The sequence below is a fragment of the Cervus elaphus genome, chromosome 23, assembly GCF_910594005.1.
Source record: "Cervus elaphus chromosome 23, mCerEla1.1, whole genome shotgun sequence".
Classification (NCBI taxonomy): domain Eukaryota; kingdom Metazoa; phylum Chordata; class Mammalia; order Artiodactyla; family Cervidae; genus Cervus; species Cervus elaphus.
Window position 1 is genome coordinate 76901243 of NC_057837.1, and position 13491 is coordinate 76914733.

The 13491-nt window shown below is 51.0% G+C and overlaps 1 long non-coding RNA gene across 1 annotated transcript; it reads right to left on the bottom strand.

Moving 5' to 3' along the window:
- Positions 1–4353: 4353 nt before the first annotated feature.
- On the bottom strand, positions 4354–12995 carry LOC122681623. The gene is made up of 3 exons (XR_006337052.1): positions 12705–12995; positions 7708–8240; positions 4354–5095 (listed from the first exon to the last, which is right to left on the bottom strand). It is a non-coding gene; the product is annotated as an uncharacterized LOC122681623 (long non-coding RNA).
- Between the last annotated feature and the right edge of the window lie 496 nt (positions 12996–13491).

A 13491-nucleotide genomic window follows, 5' to 3' on the forward strand; every position in this document is an offset into this window, starting at 1 on the left:
TGGAGATGCCCCGGGGTAGACCTGATGTCATCCCAGACTGACGTCCAGCTCCTCACCATTAAAACCTTGCTTGCCTCTGACGCCACCCGGGGTGCGATCAGAGTAACCTTCCGGAATGCCTCCGCAGCTAAGGCCGCTGGGGGAAACTCTCGTCACCCGAGTGCCTGTGCACGGCCCGTGGTATATAAGACCGGTACAAACATAAAACTGAGACAATCCTTCCAAGCATTACCATACCAGTGTAAACAATAGCAAAAGAGATGGTGAAGGGCTGGCCAGTGAGGAAAAAGTGATTTTTGTCCTCAAGTTTTTTTAGGGCCAGTCTTTCCAGTTCACTCCCACAGATTCCACAGGAAGAATATCTAAGGAGTTTGGGACCAAAGCCACTGGAGAGCCTCCTCTGGTCCCCTAAGAGCCAGTGTTACCAAGGGAAGAAACCCATTGCACGTCCAATCTGAGTGACCTTTAACCTCCGAGATGCTCTTGGAGCTAGAGCTCCATCTAGCTTCCGGACTTTCGATTCCTAGAGAGGCTAGGTTCTTCCTGACTACCAATCCAAGTTGGGGACCTAAGTAACAGTACACCGTAACAGCATTGATCGCAAGTCCCTTGAAAGTCTATGATCCGACCGATTAGGTTAGTAGTTCTAATTCCCAAAAAGTTATGAAATGGTCAAGGACACCGGAAAGTTTGACCGAGAACGGAGAGTTTGGTCCACACGCTTTGCCCATTTCTGGCCAGTCCCCGAAGGAGACGTTGGGTGCCTCTTGGCATTGGCAGGTCAGTATAAACCCCCGACAGATTTCTGCCATAAGCCATATGAGGTCACCGCGGAACCACAGAGGAGGGCTCCTCACTTGCTTCGCGCAGGGCATGTCATTCATTCACACAAGCACATTGTAGAGTAGGTAAAGTACAGCAGAAAACGTGTTCGCTAGGAGAACAAAGATCTAGAGCTCCAAGCATCCTTACCTTGTCCTGAAGAATCCCGGATGAGTCCCCAAGATGAAAGATTGCTGCTGAACCACGAAAGACGCCGGGATTCTTGGCCTCCAGAGAAGAAGAATTCAATCTGGGGCCAGAGATGAGGCTTGATCGCTCAGAGCTTTCGTGTAACAAGAGTTTTATTAAAGTATAAAGGAGGTAGAGAAAGCTTCTGACATAGACATCAGAAGGGGGTTGAAAGAGTGTCCCCTCACTGGTGTTAGCAATGGAGTTATATACTTTTTAATTACTTATTACAGTGAATCAAAAGAATGTCTGGAGGTTGTAAAGACCTCACTAGACCCACTCCCATAATTTACATTTTAAGATAATAGGATTAGCCAGACGGTTTTTTCGAGACTGTCCTCAAACAGGATACATTATTGTTATATAATCCTAAGGAATGTAGAGAGAGAGAAAAAAAAAAAGATGGTCCTTTCTTCCTCCTTGAGAATTCCAGATCCCTCTCTCCTTGGGGACCCCTGGCCTTCTTATCAACCTACCTAGGAATTGACTCTCTCAGGGGCAGTGGTCTGGGAGGTGACCTGGGGTTAGCCTGCTGGGAAGGTGAGTTGCATTAACTTAGATTGTATGCTTATGGGGCTGACTTTGGGAGCAGTGATAGAGATTATGGGGGAGCCAGATTCACCCATCACCACCAAGCATCCTCTAGGTTGCCCTGGATGGTGGGGCTGAGGGAGACGAGGACAGGGGAGGGACCAAGATGGGGCTGTGGGGAGAAGCAGTGAGGTCATCCTAGCCTGAAACCTTGCTGCTAGGACCCTCCCCCAAACTCTGTCCAAGACCTGCAAGCTAAATATTTACAGTGTAAAGTCTCTTTTCCTTTCTGGGTGGACAGATGGAGACTTAGAGGTGGTCCAGGAGATTTGGGGAGACAGAATCCAGGGAAAGGGAAAAGAGTTGAGGCCAGAGGCCAGGAGATTGGAGACTGGAAATAAACGTCTGTTTCTCTGCTCGACATCCAAAGCCTTCCAGGGCGGAACTGGGTTCCAGCAGTCACCTCCCTCAGGGAGCCTTGGAATTCAAATTGTTTTTGTTTTCTTAGGAGATGTGGGAGAAAATGATATGTTTCTTTAAGCCCAGTGTTGCATGGAGTTAGAAGTGAGGGGACAATTAAGTTAAAAAATGGTGCCCAGAAAAGAACCACTTTACTCAACCCCGAAATACTTTGTTTACACAGATGGTTGCCGTCCAAGATGTGACTCTGAGCTGTGGAAGGAGCTGGATTTATGACAGAGGGGCCTTCGGGTGAGCTGAGTAATCAGAGTCAAGGTCCTGACAGTGAAAGCCACAGTGGGCTCTGCTCTCCATCAGAGATGACAGACCCCGCCGCTAGGTTCTCCTTCCAGGCGATGAAAAGACTGAAAATGGCCTTCATGCTATCAGTTTTACCACGACTGTCCTTTAAGTGTCTGAAGCATCACCTCTGACCTCTTGGCTGGGATGACCCCCAGAGCTTAACGATCTTGGCGGGAGAATGCATGGAGCATTGCACTTACTTTGGTAGGAAATGGTGCTCATTAAAGAAATAGGCGCCGGTTAGCCATCACGTGAGTGGTGATGACCTTGCCTGTGTCGTGTGCATGCATGCGTGTCCACGGGCACGCCGGCGGCCGTGTCTGCATCTTCTTTTTCTCCTCTGTTCTTCTACCAAAGTGGAAAGTGTTGAAAGGTGTTTGAGAGGTGTGAAAACAGAGAGAAACAGCAGTTCAGTCAACTCTTCTCTCTTGTAGGATGAAAGCATGTTTCTGGAGGTTTCTGAACCGAAACTGGTCCTTCTCCATCTTTTATGTGCATAGGAGACAGCTGGAGGTCTCAGTTTGGTTTGGTTTTGTTTTAATTTTGGCTGTGCTGGGTCTTCATTGCGTTATGGCACATGCCCGTAGCATGTGGGATTCTCGTTCCCTTACCAGGGATTGCACCTGTTTCCTCCGCATGGGAAGGCAGATGCTGGACCACCAGGGAAGTCCTTAGGGGTTTTGTTAAAAGCAGAGCTGGCTCAGTAGATCTGCAGCAGAGCAGGAGATTCTGCCTTTCCAATAGGCACTCGGGCGGCGCTGACGCTGCACCTAGAGGGGTGGGGGCCTTAGCACCCGGCTTGACGCTTGAGGTCGTTGCCGGGGCGAGTTTTATCATCGGTCACCCAGCATGCTCTTGTGCCCCTGCTGCTTGGCATGCCCTCCCTTTCTCTGCTAAACCTCTCTGAGCTCCTCACCTTCTCAGACAGGGCACCTCCTCCGGCTGGTATGCACTCCACTTAAGGATTCAGGAAATGTCTGCGCTTGAAGGATCTTTGAAATAATCTTCAACCGTCCCTAGAGTTCCAGGTGCTTTAGTGGTAAGAGCAAAAATCTCAGCTCAACTCGGCCAAAGCAGAAAAAAAATTTTTTAGTGACTTATTGGCTCATAGCATTGAGAAATCCAAAAATATTTATTGAAACAATGTTTGTAATAATCCCAAACTGGAACCAATCTTCATGTGTCCTGCCATTTAAAAAAAAAAAAAAGTTGGGAAGGTTTGCATATGCTGACCTGAAAAATCTCCAAAATGTATCTTTAAGAAAGAGAAGCAAGCTCAGAACAATATTATGCCACTTATTTTAAAACACACCCCCCCAAAAAAAAAATCTTTGTATCTTGTACATGTCTGTATACATTTGTGTGGCTGCAAGAATTAGGCAAAGTTTCTCAGCTTGGACACAATTTGGGGCAGATAACTTTCTGTTGGGGACTGTCCTGGACTTCCAGAATGTTTAGAAACATCCCTGGCCTCTACCCACTAGATACTGGTAGTACCACCCCCAGGTGAGACACCAGAATGTCACCAGGCATTGCCACATGTACCCTGCTGGCAAAATCCTCCGTGGCCTAGAACCACTGGAGTAAGATCTGGAAGAAATAAGATCAGCTACCTCTGGGGGATGGGAAGGCCTGGGATGGAGGTTTTTCATTCATTACAGATTCATTCACTCATCTATTTCATACATTCTGTGTCTTTGGTGGGCCCTGACTGACTCAGGAAGGATAAATAATACTTAGAAAGTCTGGCAGAAAACAAATGCTCAAGAAATACCAACACCATGGCGGTTGCTTATACGGTTCCCCTTCCCTCACCTAAAAGAGCAGACCTCGTTTTGAAGTCATTCTGAGACTAGCAGACACATCTCAAAGAGCTCATCCCTATATCCCCTGGAGAAGGGAATGGCTACCCACTCCAGTGTTCTTGCCTAGAGAATCCCCTGAACAGAGAAACCTGGTGAGCTACAGTCTATGGGATCGCAAACAGTCAGACACAACTGAGTGATTTTTCACTTTTTAAAAGAATTTATTTATTTTTTAAATCCCTTCCTAGTGAGATCTCTGAGGCTCCACCTGCTCCATCTGCAGAATGTCAGTAATCTGACCTCTCACGGGCTGGCTGTGATTAGATGTTCCTGTGACTGTGTAACACCTGGGACACCAGAGCTGCCTGATTAAGCTTCGTGGGCTCCACGTGTGTTTATTTATTCAGCATGTCACAGGCACAAACGCATTGTGCTGGGCGTCAAGGGGAGGTATAACCCACACAGAACCCGGGGCAGCGCATGGCTCAGTCTCTGAAGGAAGATGAACCTTTGCCCTGGAGATGCTTGGACTTGAGGGAGCCGGGAGGGAGGGGAGTTGCCATTGGCCTCGATGAGTCTGTGGTCAGGATCGTGATGACCCAGTAACTTTCCTCCAAGATCAGTGTTCTCAAAATTAAGTCCTAACCATCCATCCATTCATCCACCCACCCTCTCATTCTCCCTCCCACCCATCCATCCATTGATAGAATACTGTTGAAGACCTACTATGTGTCTGAACTGTGTGAATGAGGTGGGGACTACACAGGCCTTTCTCAGCCCCATCCTCCATCATCCCTGCTTCCATCCCCTCTTCAGGAGAATCCCTGTCCCGGGAGATCCAGGGACTAGGCGGAGCTTCGGGAGGCTGCGTCAGAGCTTCACGGTGTCTCTCTGCAGAGGTCCTGGCTCCTCTCACCACGTGGAAAAGGTGAAAACCTGCATTTCCTTCCCAAGCCTGAGGCCAGTGGGGCTGGGCTTCTGAGACACTGAAAGTAAAAACATGGGTGGTGAAAACATTTCCTCCGGCAGCTTCCTGGTGGGAGTGAACAGCAAAGGGTCCCACACAGACCCCAGCCTCCTGTCTGCCCAAGGGGCTGCCCAGGCCCCTCCACTGTGGTGGAAAATCTCCGCAGGTAGAGTCAGTGGTGGGTTCTGATCCCACCGTTGTGCGTGGGGTTCCCCAGGAATGTGTCCCGCAACCCCATCTTCCACCCATACCCCATCCTCCAGGGAGCGGATACTCTGTAGTCTATTTAGCCTCCGGACTCTGCCCAGTGGAAGGACTTTCTGATCACAGTCCCTGGTGACTGAGCCCCAGCTACATCCTGCTGCTGCTGCTGCTAAGTCGCTTCAGTCGTGTCCGACTCTGTGCGACCCCATAGACGGCAGCCCACCAGGCTCCCCCGTCCCTGGGATTCTCCAGGCAAGAACACTGGAGTGGGCTGCCATTTCCTTCTCCAGTGCATGAAAGTGAAAAGTGAAAGTGAAGTTGCTCAGTCGTGTCCGACTCTTCGCGACCCCATGGACTGCAGCCCACCAGGCTCCTCCGTCCCTGGGATTTTCTAGGCAAGAGTACTGGGGTGGGTGCCATTGCCTTCTCCCCAGCTACATCCTCAGTGACTGTAGTTCGTCATTCATTTCGCATCACCACCAACGCCCTTGGGTGGTAGACACCCACACTGTCTCCATTTTACAGACTTGGAAACCGAGGCACAGAGAGGCTAAGCCCCTTGTCCAAGTTCACACAGCACGTAAGCAGCAGGACTGGGACTCCAGAGCCACATGTCACCAGAATCTTAGTGGAACGTCAGCGCCTGGACAGGGACAGGTCTCAGAGAAGTGTTCACGATGGACAGAGGAGGAGGAAGGGGGACCTCGGGGCTCGAGCCTCCAGCCCTCGCTCCGTGGGAAGCAGCTCCAGCCTCACCTCCTCCCTCCTGGGCCCGCCACCACCCTGCTCATCTACCTCTCTCCTGGAATCCCAGGTTTTCCTGGTTGATCGCTGTGGCTCCAGGAACTACATCAGCCCACGAAGGCAGGACTGGTCTGTCCGGCTCAGGGCCATGGCCCAGGCCCGTGTCAGTACTTAATATATTTTGGCCAAAGACCTTTGGGATCAGTTGTCAATCAACCGGACATTTGTGGCTCAGATGCAGCCTCAAGGCCGACACCGTGAGCCTAGTAAACCACATCCCCCCCCTTCTCTGAGCTTCACTTCCCTTGTCTCTAAAACGGGCTTGTAAGGCTTATCTCATAGGTCCGACACATACTAAATGCTCAAGGAATAGCTGCTGAGTGAATGAAGTTGGAGCTGGAAGGGCCGCAACATCCAGGGCTGTAAACTCAGACATCCCAGCATCTCGAGACACGAGGCAGAAATGACGGGGTGGGCGGGGCACTGACTTGATGGCACCGAGTCAGCTCCAGGCACCACCTGCCAGATCTTCTCGTTTCTCAAAAGAAGCCAGAAATCTGGAGGTTACGAGAAGTTTCTCAACTCTTAAGTGCTGACCACTAATCTAAAACACATAAATATGTCTGTGGGCAGGATGTGGTTACAGGCTGTCAGTTCAAGACCCCTGATTAATCCAACCTCTTTTGCCTTTGGATGTGGCGATTGAGGTCCAGAGAGGGCGAGCCACCAGCCCCAGGTCACGGAGCACAGAAAGTGGAGGGGAAGCGGCTGGCGACTTTCATCCCCCGGCCGCCAGCCCAGCTGCTCAAGCCCAGGGCACAGGTGGTCCTGCTTGGCCTTGATCCCAAGGGAGGCAGCGCAGCCGTCTCCTCCCAGGCCTGGCAGTTCTAGGGTGAGATGGAGGTCGCCGTATCTCTGCCCACCCCACCTAGACCAGGCTGTATCAGGCGCTGAGATTCAGAGAAGGATTCCAAGTAACAGGCTGACCTAGGAAGCAAGACCTGGAATGGGATGATGGCATAGAGGGTGGGCACGTTCCTTCTTCACTTTACTGAGCGGGAAACCACGGCAGCAGCCGGGGCAGACCTGGGAAAGGGGCTGATCTTTTTTAAATTAATTAATTCATTATTTTTGGCTGTGCTGGGTCTTCATTGCAGCTCACGGACTTTCTCTAGTTGCCATGAGCTGGGGCTACTCTTCGTTGTGGGGCCCTAGAGGGCGTGCGGGCCTCAGTAGTTGCAGCCCCTGGGCCAGAGCACAGGCTCGATAGTGGCGACGCACAGGCTTAGTTACTCTGTCATGTGGGATCTCCCCAAACCAGGGAGGGCAGCTCCTACATGCCAAGCCCCCTCACCAGAGCTCAGTTGACCCCCCACAATCCTCCCTGACCTCCCCTACCTCCATCCCCCCAGCTCACTCTGCCACCATCACGGTGGCTGCCCTGCTGTGCCTCGAACATGCCAAGCTCACTCCCACCTCAGGGCCTTTGCACCTGCCCGTCCCTCCACCTGGTACCATGTTCCCCCATTAACTGCCTGGCTCACGTCCTCACCTCCTTCAGGCCTCCGTGAAGCGTGACCTTTCCAGGGAGGCCTTGCCTGCCTGTTCCCTCTGCTTAAAACTGCAAACCACCCCGACATCCCCTGTCCTCCCCCTGGCTTTATTTTTCCCCAGAGCACTTACCACCATCTCATGTATTGGATGTCTCACGTGTTTGTTGGGTATGAGTTTCCTTTTGCAGCTGTAACAAATCACAATTTGGTTGCTTAAAACAACACAAATTTATCTTACAGTTCTGGAGGTCAGACGTTCAAATGGGATCTTCTTTAGCCACCATTAAGGGGCAGGGTTGAGCTCCTCGGGGAGGTTGAGAGAGAAACATTGGCTTCCGTGTCTTTTCCAGCTTCTCCAGGCCGCCCGCGCACCTGGGCTTGTGGCCCCTCCTCCGTCTTCAGAGTTGCAGAGGTCGGTCCGTTCTGTCTTGTGCTGCGTCCCTCTGGGTCTAACTCTCCTTCTTCCCTCTTGGATTACAAGGACTCTTGCAATTCAACTGGGTTCAGTAGGGACTTCCCTTGGTCCTGTGGCTAGGATTCCACACTCCCAATGCAGGGGATCAGGGTTTGATGCCTGGCCAGGGAACTAGACACCACATGCTGCAACTAAAGATCCCACACGCCACAGCAAAGATCGAAGATCTCATGTGCTGCAACTAAGACCTGGGGCAGCCAAATAAAGAAATATTTAAAGTAAATAAATAAAAACAGGGCCCAGCAGATAATCCAGGACCATCTCCCAGCTCAAGGTCAGCTGCACAACAACCTTGATTCCACCTGCCACCGTAACTCCCCATGTGACCTCACATATTTGCTGGTTCCAGGGAGTAGGACATGGGTGGGGGTGAGATGGCTCTTAGTCTACCTACCACACATACACACGCACATGCACACACGCAACAGAGCTTCAAGAGGTCACAGATTGTTGTCCATCTGGTTTACTACCTTATGACCAGTGCCCGGCGCTTAATCAGAGCTCAATAATTTGGTGAGTGGATGGCTGAATGGAGCAGACTGTGGGGAAATGAAGGGAAGGGAGGCGGGGAAGGCGACTTGGGCACCCAGGGGTCCTCCCTGTCTTACTCAGGAGACGTTGGTCCAGAGGAGGCCCACGCGCCTAGGACTGGGCGCCGTGACTTAGCCCCTGGCCTCGCGATACCCACCGCAGCGCGTCCCGTGACGTCATCCCAAGCCCACATAGAGGAGATGGGTATGCGTGGTCTCCCTCCCTCACCGCTTGGCCCTGCCCATTCCTGGACCAGCTGCTCATGGCTCTGCCAGGCCCAGAGAGCAGGCCGGAGGTCTGGGCGGCTCCAAGGGTGGATCATCCTGGCCCTGACCCCATCTCTGTTTGCCCCCACAACCCTCCCAAACCCTCCTCCCACGGCCTACAGCGCGTGCAGACAGCTGCCCAGCCCTGGCCGATCCATCCCCGGGCCCAGCAGGACCCCATTAGTCATGTAGAAGCTGGAGATTTCTCCTCCTCCCTATGGTGCAGGCCCTCCTGGCTTCAAAGGAGGCAGGCTCAGGGCCCAGGTTTTCTCATGACAAAAAAATGTTCTGCACCAAAGGACATGAGTAAATGGCCTGCTAGGAAGGAGGCAGAAATAAATGACTTTTCAGCATAGCAGCACGCAGAGATCTTGGAGACAGAATGTTGAGTGAAAGAAGAGAGAAAACAGGAGAACTTGTCTCTAAATTAAAAACACCCATGCATAAAATAATGCTACTTGTTTTACAAAGACACATACACAACCAGAGACAGCTGTCATGGGCCTGGGCATTAAGGATGAGGGGAGAAAATACAACAAAACAAAGTAAAACCACGGAGATCCCTGATACAAACCAACGATAGCATGTTTAACTCAACAAGTAAAAGGTGTCTGCCTCACTCTCAATTCAAAAACAGAAAAGTAAAAGTCACTCAGTCATGTCTGACTCTTTGCGACCCCATGGACTATACAGTCCATGGAATTCTCCAGGCCAGAATACTGGAGTGGGTAGCTGTTCCTTTCTCCAGGGGATCTTCACAACCCAGGGATCGAACCCAGGTCTCCCACATTGCGAGCAGATTCTTTACCAGCTGAGCCACCAGGGAAGCCTGAAACACTGGAGTTGGTAGCCTATTCCTTCTTCAGTGGATCTTCCTGACCCAGGAATCGAACCAGGGTCTCCTGCATTGCAGGCGGATTCTTTACCAGCTGAGTTACCAGGAACCCCTGGTAAAAACAGAAGTTTATCATAATAGCCAAGACATGGAAGCAACCTCAATGTCCATTGACGGATGCATGGATAGAGAAGGTGCAGCACATATATACGATGGAATATTATTCAGCCATAAAAAAGAAAGAAAGAATACCACTTGCAGTGACATGGATGGACCTAAAGATTGTCATACTGGGTGAAGTTAGTTTATGTGGGATTTAAGACAAAGACAAACATATGATACCGTGTATGCGTGAAATCTAAAAAGATGATACACACTGACACAACAGTAAAAAGTGGCAGCCTGACCAAGATTCCAGTAAAGAACGACCCTCTCATGGCTCTTGACCCCTATTCAGGCTCTGGGAATTAAGTGGGAAAATGGAATTATAGGGAAATATATGGATGTACCGCCCCACCTCACACACACACACACACACAAATCACTACCATTAACCACTTTTCAGATTTAACATATGATCTTAAACTGTGGTGTTGGAGAAGACCCTTGAAAGTCCCTTGGACTGCAAGGAGATCAAACCAGCCCATCCTAAAGGAAATCAGTCCTGAATATTCATTGGAAGGACTGTTGCTGAGACCGAATCTCCAATACTTTGGCCACCTGATGCAAAGAGCCGACTCATTAGAAAAGACCCTGACGCTGGAAAGGATTGAAGGCAGAAGGAGAAAGGGATGACAGAGGATGAGCTGGTTGGATGGCATCATCGACTCAATGGACATGAATTTGAGCAAACTCTGGGAGATGGTGAAGGACAGGGAAGCCTGGCGAGCTGCAGTCCACGGGGTCACAAAGAGTCGGACACAACGTAGCGACTGAACGACAACTTAAATGTTGACATGCTTCTGTATTGTTTGAACTTGTATGAGAGGCGGCATGACTTGAAGTTAAACATACAACCACTTTCTTTTTAACTCAAGATATGAGCAGGGAAGTGTCTGCAGTAATAAAGGGGAGGAAAGATGTTGACCTGGACAGGCCGGGGAGACAGTGACGTGGCCAGTGGCGACAAGTATCAGGGACAAGTGTGCAGGCAGGCAGGGACAGAGGGGAGGAAGTGCCATGATCCCATGTCCAGTGGACACCAACGTGCCGGTCCCCGTCAGGACAAGGGAGACTGGAGTCAGGGTCAGAAACGCAGTGATGGGTGGGGGTCACGGAGCACGAGGAGTTCTGGATTTTAGGGGCTGGGACCTTCGGGGTCAGAGCAAGTTTCATGGAAGAGAAACTCAGTTTCAAGAGTTAAACTCCAGGTTTACACGGAGTTCTGGAGGCTGGATTCACTGCTGGGAAGTTTGGAGGGAGATGATAAGATTCTAATAATGAGTAACCGCAGTCAACGCTTTGTAGCACTTACTAGAAGCCACGTTGTTTCAGATGTACTAATAACCGCCTTTAGAGAGGTGCCACCATCCCCATTTCACAGATGAGAAAATTAAGTCACAGAAGAAGTAACTTGCCCAAGTCACAGCTTATGGGAGAAACAGGCGGGCAGGCAGGATGCAGCTCTGAGCCAAAAGGAGGTCCCTTCCCCTCGTTTCAGATCCAGAGTCCCGAATCTAGCCTTCCTCAGTCCCTGCACCTCTCCTGCCATCACCGCATGGACACCTGCCGTGAGCCTCCTCCTCAGCTTCCCTGCTTCTGCCCTCAGCACCCCCACCAGCCATCAATTGATCAAATTGAACATCACTAATAAATGTTAATGATGATCAATAATTATTTCAATAACTAGCCTATACTCCTCAAAAACTATCAAGATTAAGGACAGAATCTCTCAGGTTAAAAAAGATGAAATGAACAAGGTCCGTGTCGCACAGGAAACTATACCCCGGAGAAGGAAATGGTTACCCACTCTGGCGTTCTTGACTAGGATGTCCCGCGGACAGAGGAGGCTGGCGGGCTACAGTCCGTGGGGCCGCAAGAGTCGAACTCGACTTAGCGACTAGACCACCACCAGCCAGTGGCCCCTGAAGAGGTATTTCCCTTCAATTCTGCCAGCCCAGTCATCCCCTTACAAGGCTCCATGCCTCGTTTTATCCAGAATCTCTGGGTATCCTGGTGGGAGAGACTCCTGACCAGCTCCACTGCTCAGCCTCCCAGCACTGTGGGTCAGGAGTGAGTCTGTCTCACCCCCAGGCCCCGGCACAGATCCTGGGCTTGGACTACAGGCTGGGCTCTGATCTCAGCTCTCTACTCACCCCCGGGAAAGCCACTCCATTCCAAGCCTACCTTCCTTGATCTGCATGGGGACATTTCCATTTAAAAAAAAGTTGGTTTTTTTTTTTTTCAGTTCAGTTGCTCAGTCGTGTCCGACTCTTTGCAACCCCATGAACCGCAGCACACCAGGCCTCCCTGTCCATCACCAACTCCCGGAGTTTGCTCAAAATCATGTCCATCGAGTTGGTGATGCCATCCAACCACCTCATCCTCTGTTGTCCTCTTCTCCTCCTGCCTTTAATCTTTCCCTTCAATCTTTTTTTTTTTTTTTAAATAAAACACAGATATAGAAAACCACACAGTGCAAACAAATACCTTCATGATTCTGATAAGGCAACTGGACTTCCCTGTGACCATCTCCAGGTGAAGAACAGAACTTGGCCAGTTACCCCAGAAGCCCCCACAGGAGTCCTGTCCCACTCAGGGACAGCTCCACCCTCCCTCCTTCCAAAAGGACCCTGACTTCTAGAGTCAACGTTTGTGTTTTTTTTATAGTTTTATCACTTCTGCATGTATCCCTAGGCTATATTTTGTCTTGCCCATTAGAAAAAATTTTTTTGATGAGGAATTCCCTGGTGGTCCGGGGGTTAGGAGTCTGTACTTTCACAGCTGAGGGTCCTGGTTCGATCCCTGCAGGGGGGAGACTAAGATGCTGCAAGCCAGCGAGGTCAAAACAAAACTGATACCTGTTCAGTCTTTCAATGTCTGCTTCCCCTGCCATTTGTTTCTTCCTCATGGTTTATCTGTGGCAGAGCCTGGGCCGTCTGACCTGCCAGTTTCCCTGGGGCTGATTGCAACACAAGACACTCTAGCCTTGGCGTTTCCTGCAAAATGGCAGTCAAGTGCGGACGCTTGATTGGGGATGTCCGTGAAGAATAAGGATGGGTGAGGAGCCTGGTGTGGGTGGGCAGCCTCCGAACGCAGTAGTCGAGAAGCTTCCCTGGGGCGCCCCTGTGACCAGACCGCAGCTCACCCAGCCTCAGTGATCCACCCTCCCTTCTTTCCCCGACTCATACCCAGCCACCCCACCTCCGGAAAGTTCCAGGGCCAAGGCTGGCTCGTCCCGGTGGGAGCTGGCGGCAAACTGGCCCGTAATTTTAGCCGTTCCTCTCCCCTAAAATTATTCCCCATCTGGAGATGGTTTCCAAACCCTGCCCAGGAAAGAGTTGGTGGTGCAGGGAACATTTTTCCATTAAAAACAAAACGAGACCAAACACTGGCCCCTGAGCTCCTGCCAGCCCGGCTCTGGAGGTCTGGCTGAGCGCCAGCTCTATCCCCACCTTGGTGGACTCTGCTAGGAAGGCGCAGAAGGTGAGAGGGACAGTTGGGCTCTGTCCCCGGGATCGCCCATCCCACCCTGGATGCATGGACTCTGGCTGCAAGGCCCAGGGCGGGGCAGGTTGGATGAACAGAGGAGAAGGCTTTGGGGCTGAGCTCGAGCTGCTGGGAGACTTGAGGCCTGTGGGCTGTTCT